This window comes from Triticum aestivum, chromosome 3D, assembly GCF_018294505.1.
Source record: "Triticum aestivum cultivar Chinese Spring chromosome 3D, IWGSC CS RefSeq v2.1, whole genome shotgun sequence".
Classification (NCBI taxonomy): Eukaryota; Viridiplantae; Streptophyta; class Magnoliopsida; order Poales; family Poaceae; genus Triticum; species Triticum aestivum.
Genome location: NC_057802.1, coordinates 49336047 through 49350036, shown reverse-complemented (window position 1 = coordinate 49350036; position 13990 = coordinate 49336047). Strand labels below are relative to the sequence as shown.

The following is a 13990-nucleotide window of genomic DNA, read 5'->3' as shown; positions in this document are numbered from 1 at the left end:
CTAGGGTTTTACGCATCCTCGCGACCCGAACCTGGGTAAACGATGCTTGTGCTGGCTACTAATCCTGCTCTTCTTGCAACCCTGCGCCCCGGCAACCGTAGTAGGGATTCTTGTGATCCCATAGGTGTAGTTCCACACTGACATCTTTGGCGCGCCAGGTAGGGGGCGCAATTGTGAGAATCTGGTCTAGTAGTTAGCCTAGCAGTTCTTCGTCGCCATGGCTCCTAAGAAGAAGACGGCCACGGTGATCGGCTCGTTGGGAGCCGAACGGCCCGTGCCGGTGCGGACGAGCAGTGGGCCGGTCACGGACAGGACCCGGGCCGCGGTCCGCGAGCACCAGCATCGCCCAGGCAGTCAGAGCCTGGCGAGGAGCGTCGTTCGCGCGCCAGACGACCGGCCGCATTTCGCCAGATCCAAAGACAGAGCCGGGCTCCCCGCAGGCAGCGCGGGGCCTTCCAGGGGTGTCATTGTACCACCTTCGGGCAGCGCAGCGACTTCCAAGTCGCACACACCGGCGACCACCGCGCGCTCTTCCCATGGTGTGCGCGCCGAGCAGGCGGAAGCTTTGGCGCGCGCGCCACTGCTCCTTGACTTCCCTCCTGCTGCAGAGAAGCTCGACGAGTGGAGGGCCACCATCCGGAGCCTCGTCGCCGTCGCAAACAAAGACGATCCGCGACCGGCGGGGCCCTTGAGTCGGCGCTCCACCGAGCCACCACATGCTGGCGCTGGGAGGACCGGGGGAGCTGCGGCCACGGTGCACTCTCCTCCTCCTCGCCAGCCGCCGCGGGCGTCGGCCCGTCGCGACGACGCTTGTGATAACATCTCCATAGCGTCGTCCGACCCGCGGACCCTCCGCGACAAGCGCCAGGTCCTTCGAGAGCAAGCTCATGAAGACGCTCGAACCACCGTCGAGCGCCGGCGCGAAACGCGCCGCCAGTCGGACAAGCGGGCGGGACCCGCTATGGACCACCCGGCACTGGGAGGCCCGGCGGCCTACCTTACGAGGTGGGCTGCTCGGACTTTACCCGTGAGCTGCGGCAGTTCCGGTGGCCGTCCCACCACACGTTCAAGCCTAACGTCGGCGAGAAGTACACTGGCAAGACCCATCTGTCCGAGTTCCTCAGCATCTATACCATCACGATGCAAGCTGCTGGAGCTCGCGACGACAAGGTGCTCGCCAACTATTTCCCGCTGGCACTGAAGCCCAATGTGATGTCTTGGTTGATGCACCTGCTGGTGGATTCCATTTCTTCTTGGTCGGATCTGTGCCATGAGTTCGTTGGCGCCTTCACAGGAGGCCACCAAGCTGATGGCCAGGCCAGTGATCTACATATCATTCCCCAGAAGGAAGGGGAAACCCTGCGCAAGTACATCTAGAGATTCAGCCGGGTGCAGTACAACATCCCCGACGTTCATCCTGCCGTTGTGATCAGCGCATTCCACCAGAACGTGTGCAACCGCAAGATGCGCGAAGAGTTGGCGATGACCAAAGTTAAGGATGTGGCCGAGCTCTACGTTCTGGCTGATAGGTGCGCCCGGGCTGAAGAGGGAAGGAAGTACCCCGGCGAAGACGTCGGCGCGGAAACCGACTCTACCGATGAGGACGCCACTACCCCGACGAAGAAGGGCCGGCGTCACAACAGGAAACGCAAAGGCAAGGCCATGCTTGCTGTTGAGGGATCTGACGATACCGGTGCCGGCACGAAGGTCAAGGCAGACGCCCCCAGCAAGGAGATTGCCGGGTGCGCCGCCTGCCGAGCCTTGGCGGCTACCGACAAGCCAGGAAGCTCCGGAAAGCAATACTTCAAGATCCACCGCACCAAGGGCCACGACCTCCAGAACTGCCGACAAGTCGAGCTGCTTGCTGAGAAGCAAAAGGCTGAGTACGAGAGGCGGGACAAGGAGAAGGACCAGGACGGCGCTGAGGGATCCGGCAAGAAGCGTGGCAGCCAAGGAGGCCGCCCCGGCAAGGACAACCAGCAAGAGAGGCCCGCCCGGGGCCGCGACAAGAAACAAGAAGACGATGATCACGACAAAGATGACGAGTCTGGTGAGCAAGGGTTCCAGAAGGCTACGGAGGCCATGTGTGTCGATGGAGGCGCATCGCTGCATACCTCTCACCGCCAGCTCAAGCAGTGGGCATGTGAGATTACAGAAGTAGAGCCGTCGTTCGACGCTCAGAAGCCGCTGAAGTGATCCAGCACGCTCCTCATCTTTGACGTCGAGGACCACCCTGACCGCACTATCGCGGTCGGGTGTTTGCCATTGTTGGTCTCACCAACAATACGCAACCTCAGGGTGAACCAGATGTTGGTTGACGGCGGGGCCGGCCTGAACCTGATCTCGCCTGTCGTGATCAAAAGTTTGCAAATCCCTGATGGAGACCTCGAGGAAACGGGCACGTTTCAAGGGGTCAATCCGGGGAGGAGTCAGCCGAAGGGAAAGGTCACACTGCCCGTGACATTTGGAGGAGAGTTGAACTACAGGATGGAGAGGATCGTCTTCGATGTGGCCGAGATCCCCTTGCCCTACAACGGGATCCTCGGCCGCCTGACACTAGCCAAGTTCATGGCGGCGTCACACTACGCCTACAACATGCTAAAGATGCCCGGGCCATTGACCATCATCTCCGTCCCCTCCGACAAGAAGGATGCGCTGATTTTCATCGACCAACTCTGCCGGGAAGCAGTTGCGGCAGCTGCCGTCAAGGCACCTGCCCCTACCGCTGAAGGCTCGGGAGGGAAGAAGAAGCCCGACAAGACCTCTCGCCCCCACTCCGGCAAGCGCACCTCCTCGGAGTGTTGTGCTACCGTCGAGGACGTGCCAGAGAGCTCTACCGACAAGAGCAAGAGATCCAGAGTCGAGCCGCCGCAGACCAAGAAGGTGCCCGTCAGGGAGGATGGCACGGGAGGAGCAGGAAGAAGCGGAAAAAGTAGCCCGTCGGTCCGCCCTATACCAGTTCGTCGATGACGTCATGTACAGGAGAAGGCCAAATGGTGTGAAATTGAAGTGCATTCCCCAGGAGGAAGGACTGGAGCTGTTGGCGGAGATACACGGAGGCATATGTGGCTCCCACATAGGGTCGAGGGCCCTTGCCGGGAAGGCATTCCGGCAAGGTTTCTTCTGGCCCACCGCCCTCCAGGATGCGACGGCACTAGTAACCAAGTGTGAAGCGTGTCAGTTCCATTCAAGGAAGCTTCATCAACCAGCTCAAGCCCTTCAAACAATCCCTCTCTCCTGACCATTCTCGGTCTGGGGCTCGATATACCGGGCCCTTTCCCCCGCGCCCTCGGGGGCTTTGAGTACTTGTACGTTGCGATCGACAAGTTCACAAAGTGGCCGGAGGTGGAAGCAGTGAGAAAGGTGACTGCTTAATCAGCTGTCAAGTTTTTCAAGGGACTGGTTTGCCGTTTTGGTGTGCCAAACAGAGTCATCACCGACAACGGCACGCAGTTCATGAGCCACACCTTCATGTAATACATTCAAGACCTCGGCAGCAAGGTCTGTTTTGCTTCCGTGGCACACCCACGGAGCAACAGCCAAGCGGAAGGGCAAATGCTGAAGTGTTGCGAAACCTAAGGGAAAAGACTTTTGACAAGCTGTGCAAGAGAGGAAGGCGCTGGATTGATGAATTGCCGGCGGTTCTTTGGTCGATCAGGACGACGCCAAATCGAGCCACCAGCCAGACACCTTTTGCCCTGGTATACGGGGCAGAAGCAGTTCTCCCCACGGAACTCATATACGGGTCACCTCGAGTGCTCGCTTATGATGAGCTTGAGCAAGAGCAGTTGCGCCAAGATGATGCGACGCTCCTTGAGGAAGATCGTCTTCGGGCGGCTGTGAGAGCAGCGCGCTACCAACAAGCCTTGCGCCGCTACCATAGCCGCAAGGTTCATGCCCGAAGCTTTGAGGAAGGCGACCTTGTTCTTCGGCGTGTTCAGTCGGCCAAGAATTCCAACAAGTTGACGCCGAAGTGGGAAGGCCCTTATCGGGTAATGCGAGTCACCAGGCCCGGCGCAGTCCGCCTGGAGACCGAAGATGTTGTCCCAGTGAGCAACTCCTGGAACATCGAGCATCTTCGCAAGTTTTACCCGTAAGGCGCGGCTTGCCGGGCCTCCCGGCAAGCCACCTTTTGTACAAGCTTTGCCGGCAAGGCATGTGACCCTTTGTACAAAGCCATGCGCAAACCCTCAGCATAAATAAATGAAGCGCTGGCGCCCTAAGTCATAGCATGCATGCTAGGTCGAGTCTCTTCCTTGGTTAGGGTTGATAGTGCTCAGCAGCGACTAACCCCTAGCTTAGAGGTCGAGTGCGCGTCTATCTATTTCCCTTCTGTCCTCTTTTGGTTCGCAGGGCACATGAGCACTTTTGCCGAGCTACTTGGAAGAAAGAAAATGGACCGGCGTCCCGACCCCGGCAAACCAGAGTGGCCCGGGGCTCCAAGCACAAGGATCAAACCGCGGCAAGACAAGGTTACCGGGGGCTGCAGATCCAGATAAGTCTTTCATCCTCTATCATGCATTTCGGAACGGAATTGGGATATGTGAAACCTCATTTTATTTCTAGGCCACCGTGCTCTCCCTTTTCTATACCCAAGGATTATCTCCTGGGCCCGGATTTGGTTGTAGTCGCGGTGGCAAAGAAGTAGAATGAGGAGCCTAAGCCCGCTTCATCCCTGCCTCCGCCAAGGGCGCGAGAATGGTCGAGCGAAGTGGGGGGACGACAAGGCCTGTTGCCGGGTGAAAACGTTTATCTTAAATTGTAACAAGGACTCGCTCCTTGTCGCAGGGTCTACCCACGAACAAAAAACCTGGCAAGCAACCCTTTTTCATTAAAAACATCCCACGCAGGTATAGTCCGTACGGAATGAAAAACATGAGCAAGGGGATTACAAGCTTTAAATTTAACAAGCCCCGAAGGCTAACAGACTAAAAAAGAGATAAGATGCCCGTAATCCCTTTCTTGTCCCTCTCCTCAGGAGGCAGGTCAAGAAGGCTAAAGGGGAAAAGGGGCACCTAGGTGAGCTACGAGCAGCAGAAAGCACCAAGAGAACACCTCGGTGGCCGCCCACGGGCGGGCCGGTGATGACGGTGGCAGGAAAGGAGCTGGAAGACGAGGCGGCAGGACCGGCAATACGCGATTAAGGCGTCGGCACCCGCGTACTCCGAGTTGACGGCCTTTCCGCCCGCCCTCTTCCTCTTCCGCAGCCTCCCGACACCAGCCGCCCAAGGAGACGGCCCCGAGAAGTTCAAGGAGCTGGCCCCACCCCCGGCAAACCTCTGCCGGAGGAGCGGCAAGGTGCAGTTGCTGCTGCTCCCGCACCCGCCCAGGCGCGGGGCGTCCGACGCCTAGTCGGACTCGTCCCCGTCATCTGCCCCGCTGTCCTCCTCATCACTTTCGCTCGAGGAAGAGCTTCCATCGTCAGAATCTCCGTCGGAGGAGCTCTCCACGCAACACTTCAGGCGAGTTTCGAACTCTCCGAAGACCTTGACGGAGAGCAGGCCGTCCTCCATTAATTTGAAGTAGAGGACGAGCCCCGCCGTCAGGCTGTGGATGCGAGCGAACGTCTTCCACCCACGACGGAGGTACATGACCCGAGGAGCCGGGAAGTCGACGTCGACCCGCGTGCCCCCATTCCCACAACCCCTCATGTGCAATCTGAGGGATTGGGGCCGGCCACGCTCCATCTCCTGAGCAAACGGGGCGGGAAGACGGAGATGGCGACGCGGAGGCCGGCGCAGCCTGATAAAGAACTCGCGGGGCTGGTCTCCGACATGGCCTTCCATCGGGAAAGGCACCATTGGCGGGGGCGAAGCCGGCGCGCCGCCCCGTCCTCCTCTTCCCCGAGCACTACGACCTCTGCCCCGACCTCGCCCACCGCCTCGCCCCCTCCCCCTTCCCCTCGCGGCCGGTTCCACCACCACGGGCTCAGGAGGAGGAGGGACGCGCTGTCGAGCGGCGATCCTCGCCGCCACCGTCGAGGGACCAGGGTTCCCTTTCTCCATGGCGAGTAAAAGGAAGAAGCAGAAGCCAGAGGAGATAAATGATAGAAGAATGCGGGACGCCATCCCCCCTTCCCCCTCTTTATAAAGCGGCGGGGTCGGGGCTCGGCCGCCCCGCTCGGCCAATCCAGCCATCGGAGGCGCAGGGAATCAGGACCGACCCGCTGCTTCAACCAGCGACGGCCCGGTTTCCCGCCTCCACCGCTTGCCACCCCAGGCGCATGAAGGACGCATGGCGGACGTGGAGAACTGAGGGGACGGGTGAAGCGACATCTCCCCACCCCGTGATCGTGGGGAGTGGACGCCTTGAAGACCGCGACCCAGCCCCGTTCAGTAAATGAGCCGCGCCTCCATGCCTCCCTCTTTTTACGGGGAAGGCGCGGGCTGCCTCCTTACTGCGATATGACGCATGCGTGTGGAAACCGCACCATGCACGCCGCCCACGTCCTCCACGTCGCGCCACGCGCGCGGGTCATGGGAAGCGCAGCGCGCGAAAAGTCTTACCACGGTAAAAACCGCCCCGCTTGCCCGCGCACCGTTTTGGGCCTGGCCCAACAACGTGTCGCGCTTATGTGTGGCCCAGGCCCGGGGGCTTCTGTCGGTGTACAAAAATAGGGGCACGCTTTTGTACCCCTTTACCTGTGCACGGGCAGTCGGAGCCGCGCCCACGGTCGCACCAAGAAAAACAGGGGAGGTAAGCCAAGGTAAGACCGAAGCCCAAGATAATCAGAGCAACACCAAGGTCGAGACCACAAGGAGCAGGGGGACGAAGCAGGCTCCCCCGGCAAGACCCTTGCCGGGGCAGCTCGCCCCACACCAACAGAGCAGGCCACCCTTGAGCCCATGGTCTCCAACATCACGTTGGGCCAGGGCTCGGGAGGCACCTCCGTGGTGGCATGCAGATCTTTGTGAAGACGTATTCAAGATCAGATGAGGATTAGAAGACGACAATCCTCGGCAAGATCCTTGCCGAGGAAGGCCGCCAGACCCCCGGCAAGGCCCTTGCCGGGGACGACAGCGCGCCACGGCAAGACCCTTGTCGGGCCACATGGCAAGACCCTTGCTGGGCCACCCGGCAAGGCCCTCACCAAGGACACCAGCAGGGCCACCGCCAGGCCTACGCCAACCAAGCTTCCACCGCCGTTCACATGCAGCTGCCAGCCCAACCATCTGGGCGGGCACCTGCGTGGCAACATGCAGCTCCCAGGCCAACTCATCGAGTGCCTGCGTGGCGGCATGCAGATCTTCGTGAAGGCTCCACCACCGCGCCACCTCAGCTGCCTGCCTGCCTACATGGCGCCGCACGCATTGCTGGCCAAGGCGCGTGTCGAAGCGAGGAGGAGCGGCGACGGACGGGACGGGCCTCGCCCCTGTCCCCGATAAACCAGGGGGACACCTAAGCTACACATTAAATGCGTCTTGTCCTGTAATACGAGCGATAAGCTCAGGGCACTGTACGCCTTTCCACCTCCTGTGTGCCACTGTGGCAGCCCCTTCCGACTATAAAAGGAGGCCCATGGCATACTGGAGAAGGATTCGGCTCTTTCAAACCACGCACTGACCACAGCTAGTTCGAGAGCTCAAGAACTCTCTGAAATACACCCACCAAAGCAGGACTAGGGTTTTACGCATCCTCACGGCCCGAACCTGGGTAAACGATTCTTGTGCTGGCTACTAATCCTGCTCTTCTTGCAACCCTGCGCCCCGGCAACCGTAGTAGGGATTCTTGTGATCCCATAGGTGTCGTTCCACACCAACAATGTGCTAGTTGGAAATAAGTTTGTGATTGCTGGTGGGGGCTAATCACTTGGCTTCTGTAATGCACAGTGAGCTCAAGCAGCCGGCGAGCACTACAAGAAATATGTCAACTTGTGACCCTCACTATTGGCCGCTGAAAGGTCATAGTTTTTCATTTGCGACCTTTTTGTGACAAAAAACAAAAGGTCAAAAGCTGGCAGTCGTAAACTGAAATTAACGACCTTCTCTGAGAAGGTCGTAGATGTTTACGACCAAAACAGAAGGTCGTTGAACCCATGACATTTTTTTGGTCACTGGCTGTCTGCCCAGGCCACGTCGGATCCGACATGGCAGGCTGACATGGCAAAATTGCGACCAAATGAAAAGGTCGTTGACAAGAATCAGCCCGGTCCGATTAGGTGTCTATATGGGCCGATCCCATTAATTCAGCCCATTTATTGTTTGTTTCCTTTCAAGTTTGGTCAACTACATGGGCCAAGCCCAACAAACTTTTATTTTGTCCAGATTTTTTGGGCCTTGGCCTTTTTCCAGCCCATTTGTCAGTTTTCTTTTGTTTCTTTTAAATTTTAAAGTAGGTCCCACTAGTCAAATGGGAACCAATTACCACAGGTCAGTTCTATATTTTTGCAATTAGATAATTTGATTCAAAAAGAGCCAATAAGGCATAATATTCCATATAACAGCCAAACAAAGTACATTACAATCCTATACACCCAAAACTGAGATAGTATATTACAACAGCCAAGCAAAGTACTCCCTCTGTAAACTTTTATAAGAGCGTTTACAATTTTCAGACACAGCCGACAAATGGGGAAATGGACACTTTTACCCTCGATTTGAAATTTGAGTCGTCTTCCTCCTCCAGAGCTCACGTCGTCTTCTTCCTACAGGAGCTCGCCCGTCTTCCTTCTCCAGCGTGCCGTCTTCCTCCTGCAGGAGCTCGCGTCATCCCCTTCGTCCAAGCGCTCGGGCCCCGCCTGCAGGCACTCGGTCCCGATCCCAGGTGCCCAGTTCGGCCTCCGCTGCGCCCGATTGGTTGCTGCCGCGCCCGCCCAGCTTGGCCGCCGCTGTGCCTGCTTGGTAGCCGCCCCCGCCCAGCTTGGTCGTCGCCGCCCCAGATTGGTCCTTGCCGCGCCCAGCCCACCTAGCTCGTCCCCGCCGCCGCAGCGCGTTGCTTCCAGGCAGGTTCTCCTCGCCTTTCCCCTTGCACAACAGCAGAACTCAGATCAATTCTTGTGTGCAATCTTACAAATCAATTCTTCTGTACAGTAGAAGTCAGACTAATTTCACAATTTTCTGCACAGTATCACTTGTGGGCAATCTTACAAATCAATTCTTCTGTAATCCATAGTACTCCTGCATTTGAAAAAAAACCAAATCGATGTGTTCCCATAGAAGATTCTTTTCATGAAATTTGCTCATGTAAGAATGAGAAAGCTGATGTGCACTTCTGTAGCGATAGGGGCATGCACTGAATTGATCTTAGCTTCAAACAGACTGAACTGAACTGATAGGGGAGACAAGGAGGTGTTATGGCGTACCTGGGATTTGAGGAGGGTGCGATGCCCAACCTACGACTCCTCTGTCTCCATAGCAAGGATCTAGCTGAGTTGGAAATTAATCTGGTCGATTCCCATAACTAGGCATCTAGCTAAGTTGGAAATTAATCTGGTCGGAGCATGTGATGTTTTCCTTTGTTCCAATTTCTGCTTCTGAACATATTCAACAGTATTTGCCAGTCCGGTTGCAGGATGAATGGTGGATAATCTGATAAAATCTTCAGGCCATTAACACCACATCTAGTGAAATGCCAAGGAAATTTGTCTTAGCTTCAAACAGACTGAACTGAATTAGTCTTAACTTCAAACAGTGCATCACATGATCATTCCAGTGCCCACTTGATTGTAATGTTCCCACCCGAATCAAGCGAATCGTACGCGCCTGCAAAATGCCAAGGATTACTAGATTCAGCAGATTGACACAAAATTTACAAATGGATTAGTTGAATGATCCTAGAGTACTCCTGCATTTCTATATAAATAAAAGGAGTACCATGAAGGAGCATTTTGTCTCTACAGCAGCATTACTATGAATCTGTACAACAACATCTAATGATACTCCATATAATTTTTTTCTCTAACGGAGTATTACAAAGAGTTCAAATTTATTTGGTCAATCTGGGCAAATGTATATGAATCTCTACAGCTGAATAAGCTAATGCATATAAATTCACACTATTCTGCATTACTACTCTTATTCAGAAACTACTCCATATAAATTCAGCGGGTAATTCTTCAAACAGGAACCATATTCACATTATCCTGCAGGAAATGAACTGTACAAATGCTGTCCATTTTAAATGCATATCTAATGTTTTAGCTTACAAACCTAACCAATTCTGAACCATATAAATTGAAGATTGTGTCATTTGATAGATTTGTTCATGCAGATATAAGCAAGAGCAGCATCGACACAACAACAGCAGCAACACAATGGCAGCAGCAGTCACTCAATCAAGTACTCCATCAACAAATTAGCAGCAGTAGCTCAAGCAAGTACTCCAGCAACAAACACAGTAGCAGCAGCAGTAGCTCAAGCAACAACAGCAGCAGTAAATTAGCAGCAGCATCAGCAACATCGCGAAGATGATGAACTTTGACCTGAATTGTTCTCCACCAGAAGAGGATGAACCTGGACCTCGAGCAAATACTCCACCTGCAGGAGAAGAAGTTGATATGGAGCTCCAAGAAGAAGTTGACATGGAACTCCAAGAAGAAGTTGGTCTGGAACTCCAAGTAGAAGAAGCAGTGCATGGTCAAGCAGCAGGTACTCCTGCTAGCCACTCTAGCTAGCTACCCACAACATGTGGTCTATCTTGTGATCATTAAGGCCTCCATCACTTCCCTAATTTCCTTTTTCTTTTGCTACTGTAGGTAGTCAGCACATACGTAGGCAAAGAATGTCAATGACAGCTGAGCAGAGATATGCTGCCTACATGGCACTGCATACCCTGAATCTGGCCAGGGGTGGCAAGTTCAAAAGAAATGACAAGAAGGATGTCGCTCAAATTTTTCAAGTTGGTGTTCAACATATTCGGAAAATTTGGACGACAGCAAAGGAACAAATAGCGCTTGGTCGGGAGGTGGATGTATCCAGCAAAAGGAAAGGAAGATGCGGAAGAAAAGGAAAGGATGATACTCTATCCCAAATCCCCACAGTTCCATTGAACAGAAGGTCGACTCTCAGGTCACTTGCTCGCCAATTGGGTGTCAGTCATACTACACTCTACAAGAAACTCAAGCTTCGCAAGATTAGGAGGCACTCCAATCGTCTGAAGCCATCCTTGAAAGAAAAGAATAGAAGAGAGAGGATCAAGTTTTGTTTGTCAATGCTTGACGAGACCACCTTAGCAGCTCCAAGACCTAAGTTCATTGGTATGCACAACATTGTGCATATTGACGAAAAGTGGTTCTATATGACGAAAATGAACAGAAACTACTAACTCCTCCCGGAGGAAGATGATCCGGTCAGAACTGTTCGGAACAAGAACTGTATTGGGAAAGTGATGTTTCTGACCGCTGTTGCTCGACCCAGATATGACGCTGAAGGCAATATGACATTCTCCGGTAAAATTGGTGTATGGCCCTTTGTGCAAGAGATTCCCGCTGCTAGAAGAAGCGAATATAGAGCAAGAGGGACCATTGAAATGAAGTCCATCAACGTGAACCGACGGGTAATGAGGAGGTATATGATAGAAAAAGTGGTTCCAGGAATAAAGGAAGTTTGGCCCGCAGATGATACTAATCCAATATTGATCCAGCAAGATAACGCGAGAACGCACATTCTTCCCGGTGATGCAGAGTTTGCAGAAGCTGTGGCTACAACTGGTCTGGACATTAAAATAATAAACCAGCCTCCAAATTCTCCTGATCTAAACGCACTTGATCTTGGATATTTCAGATCCCTTGAGTCTTTGACCGATTGCAGAGCACCCATGACTATCAAAGAACTGATTCAAGGTGTACATGAAGAATTTGATGAGTATGATGCCGGGAAACTCAACAGAATATTTCTAACACTTCAGACCATCATGGTAGAGGTGATGAACCATGGAGGAGAAAATTCATACAAAATTCCACATTTGCGCAAGGAGAGATTGGAAAGGCAAGGAATCCTACCGCCTAGGATTCACTTTCCCCGTGAGGTTTATGAAAATGCCATGGAGATTCTAGAACAAGATATCATGGAGTAGTGGAGTATGTCAAGACTCGCAATGCTTGCAACTTGTTGTGGAGTATGTTGAGACTTGTAGTGCTATGATGAAACTTGTTTGTGGAAGTGCATTCATGAGACTTGTATTGTTTGTGGATATGGATTATTTGTAGGTATGAAATGGATTATATTGTGTTGTTTGAAATGGAGTACTCCATATGTGTTGTTTGAAATGGAGTGTGCAAGTTTCTAAAATTATATGCAAGCTTCTGAAATTATATGCAAGTTTCTTAACTTTATGGAAATTTCCAAATTTTATGTGGAAGTTTCTGTTTTTTTTAAGTTTTCCGAATTATATGGAAGTTTCTGAATTTATTGAAGTTTTCTGAATGGAGAAGAGTGGAGAGGAGAGGACAAGAGTGGAGAGGAGAGTGGAGAGGAAAGGAGAGGACAGGAGCATGCTCTACAACTACTCCATGAGCAACACTAGATTAGCTGCTTAGTCTATTTTCAATTAACAGTAAGCAAGCAACTCCAGCAAGCAATATTCTACTCCAAGTACCAAATGAAAAATTTCTACACAATCATGCTCACTAAATATTCTTCTCTAGCAAGCAATATTCTAGTTTTGCGTACTCTATTTTCAATTAACAGTAATCAAGCAAATAAACAGTGAACCATCAATAGATTCATTCCGAAACTTTCATGAGTACTCCTTGTTGGAAAGCTTGCTGGTGAATTAACAGTAAATAGTGAACCACCAGTAGGAGTAACTAGTGAAGCTTGCTGGAGTATTTTGAATCTCTGGTGAATACTCTTGCAAAAATTGACTCAGGAGCAAAGACTAAACACAAAATATGAAGTGACATCATCAGTAGTGCTCTGGTTGCTCTGTATACATCTACTACTCCCTCCATGTTCCTAATTTTTGTTCAGAACATCATTTAATTTCTGTAAATAATCATCACTCTACAGTGCATGAAGATCCTATCCCAAGTCTGTCTTAACAAAAAAGTGCAGAATTGAAATAATCATCAGAGCACACAATCTGAAGCAGAGAACACAAGCAGAGCATGAACAAGTTTTTCTTAGCATCTCTGAAGCAAAGCACACAATCAGAGCACACAAGGGGACGAAGATGAAGTCTGACCTGATCTGCAGATGAAGATGAAGTTGAAGTCGCCCGGCAGCTTGAACTCCCCCTCGTCCGCCAGAGCAGCAACCGCATCTGCAGGACCTCCACATCGTGCAGACTTGGCAGCAGCAGCCGCATCTCCAGTACCGGTGCTCCTCCTTGCAGGTCGAGGAAGACGAGGAGCGCTAGCGTTTGTCGCCGCCGTCGTCGAGCCGGAGAACGCTGCCACCGTCGTCGAGCAGGAAAAGGCTGTCTGCCCCGCACTACTGCTGCTCTTCCTGGACTTCAGTAAAAAAGCCAGCTTTGGCTTGAGCAGGAGAAGGTGGCGCATGCGAAGCCGGCGAGAGGGAGAGGCAGCGCGGGCGAAAGGGAGAAGCGGCGAGGTAGACGCAGGCGAGCCGCGTGGGTGAGAGGGAGAGCGGCACGGGCCAGAGGAAGAGCCGCGTGGGCGAGAGGGAGAGCGGCGCGGGCCAGAGGAAGAGCGGCGCGGGCGAGCTAGGGATTTCAGAGTGAGTGAGGAGAGGAGGGGAATCGCGAGTGAGTGAGGCGAGGGAGGGGCAAAATGGGAAACGACAAGATTTTCATAGCGTTACGAAATTTGAACTACAATTCCTAAACGCTCTTATAAAAGTTTACGGAGGGAGTACATAGTAAAAATCTGGTATTCAGCTATAAAATACAACTAAATATACACATAACTAGCTCCAGTGAGCCAAAACGCATTCTGGGTGTGGTTTTTTTTCAGGATTCTTCTTCTTATAGCTCCTGTACACCCAACTTTTGAAGAATGAAGGCCAGCACCTGCAAATAATAAATTATGAAAAGTTAGAAACATAATTAAGTGAAAAATTTGTGGCAGAACTTTAGATTTAACAGGAAACCA

At 52.8% G+C, this 13990-nt stretch overlaps 1 long non-coding RNA gene across 1 annotated transcript; it reads right to left on the bottom strand.

Annotated features, from left to right (window-relative positions):
• Positions 1-9442: 9442 nt before the first annotated feature.
• On the bottom strand, positions 9443-13178 carry LOC123077311 (uncharacterized). The gene is made up of 2 exons (XR_006436525.1): positions 13123-13178; positions 9443-9701 (listed from the first exon to the last, which is right to left on the bottom strand). It is a non-coding gene; the product is annotated as an uncharacterized lncRNA (long non-coding RNA).
• Positions 13179-13990: the final 812 nt, after the last annotated feature.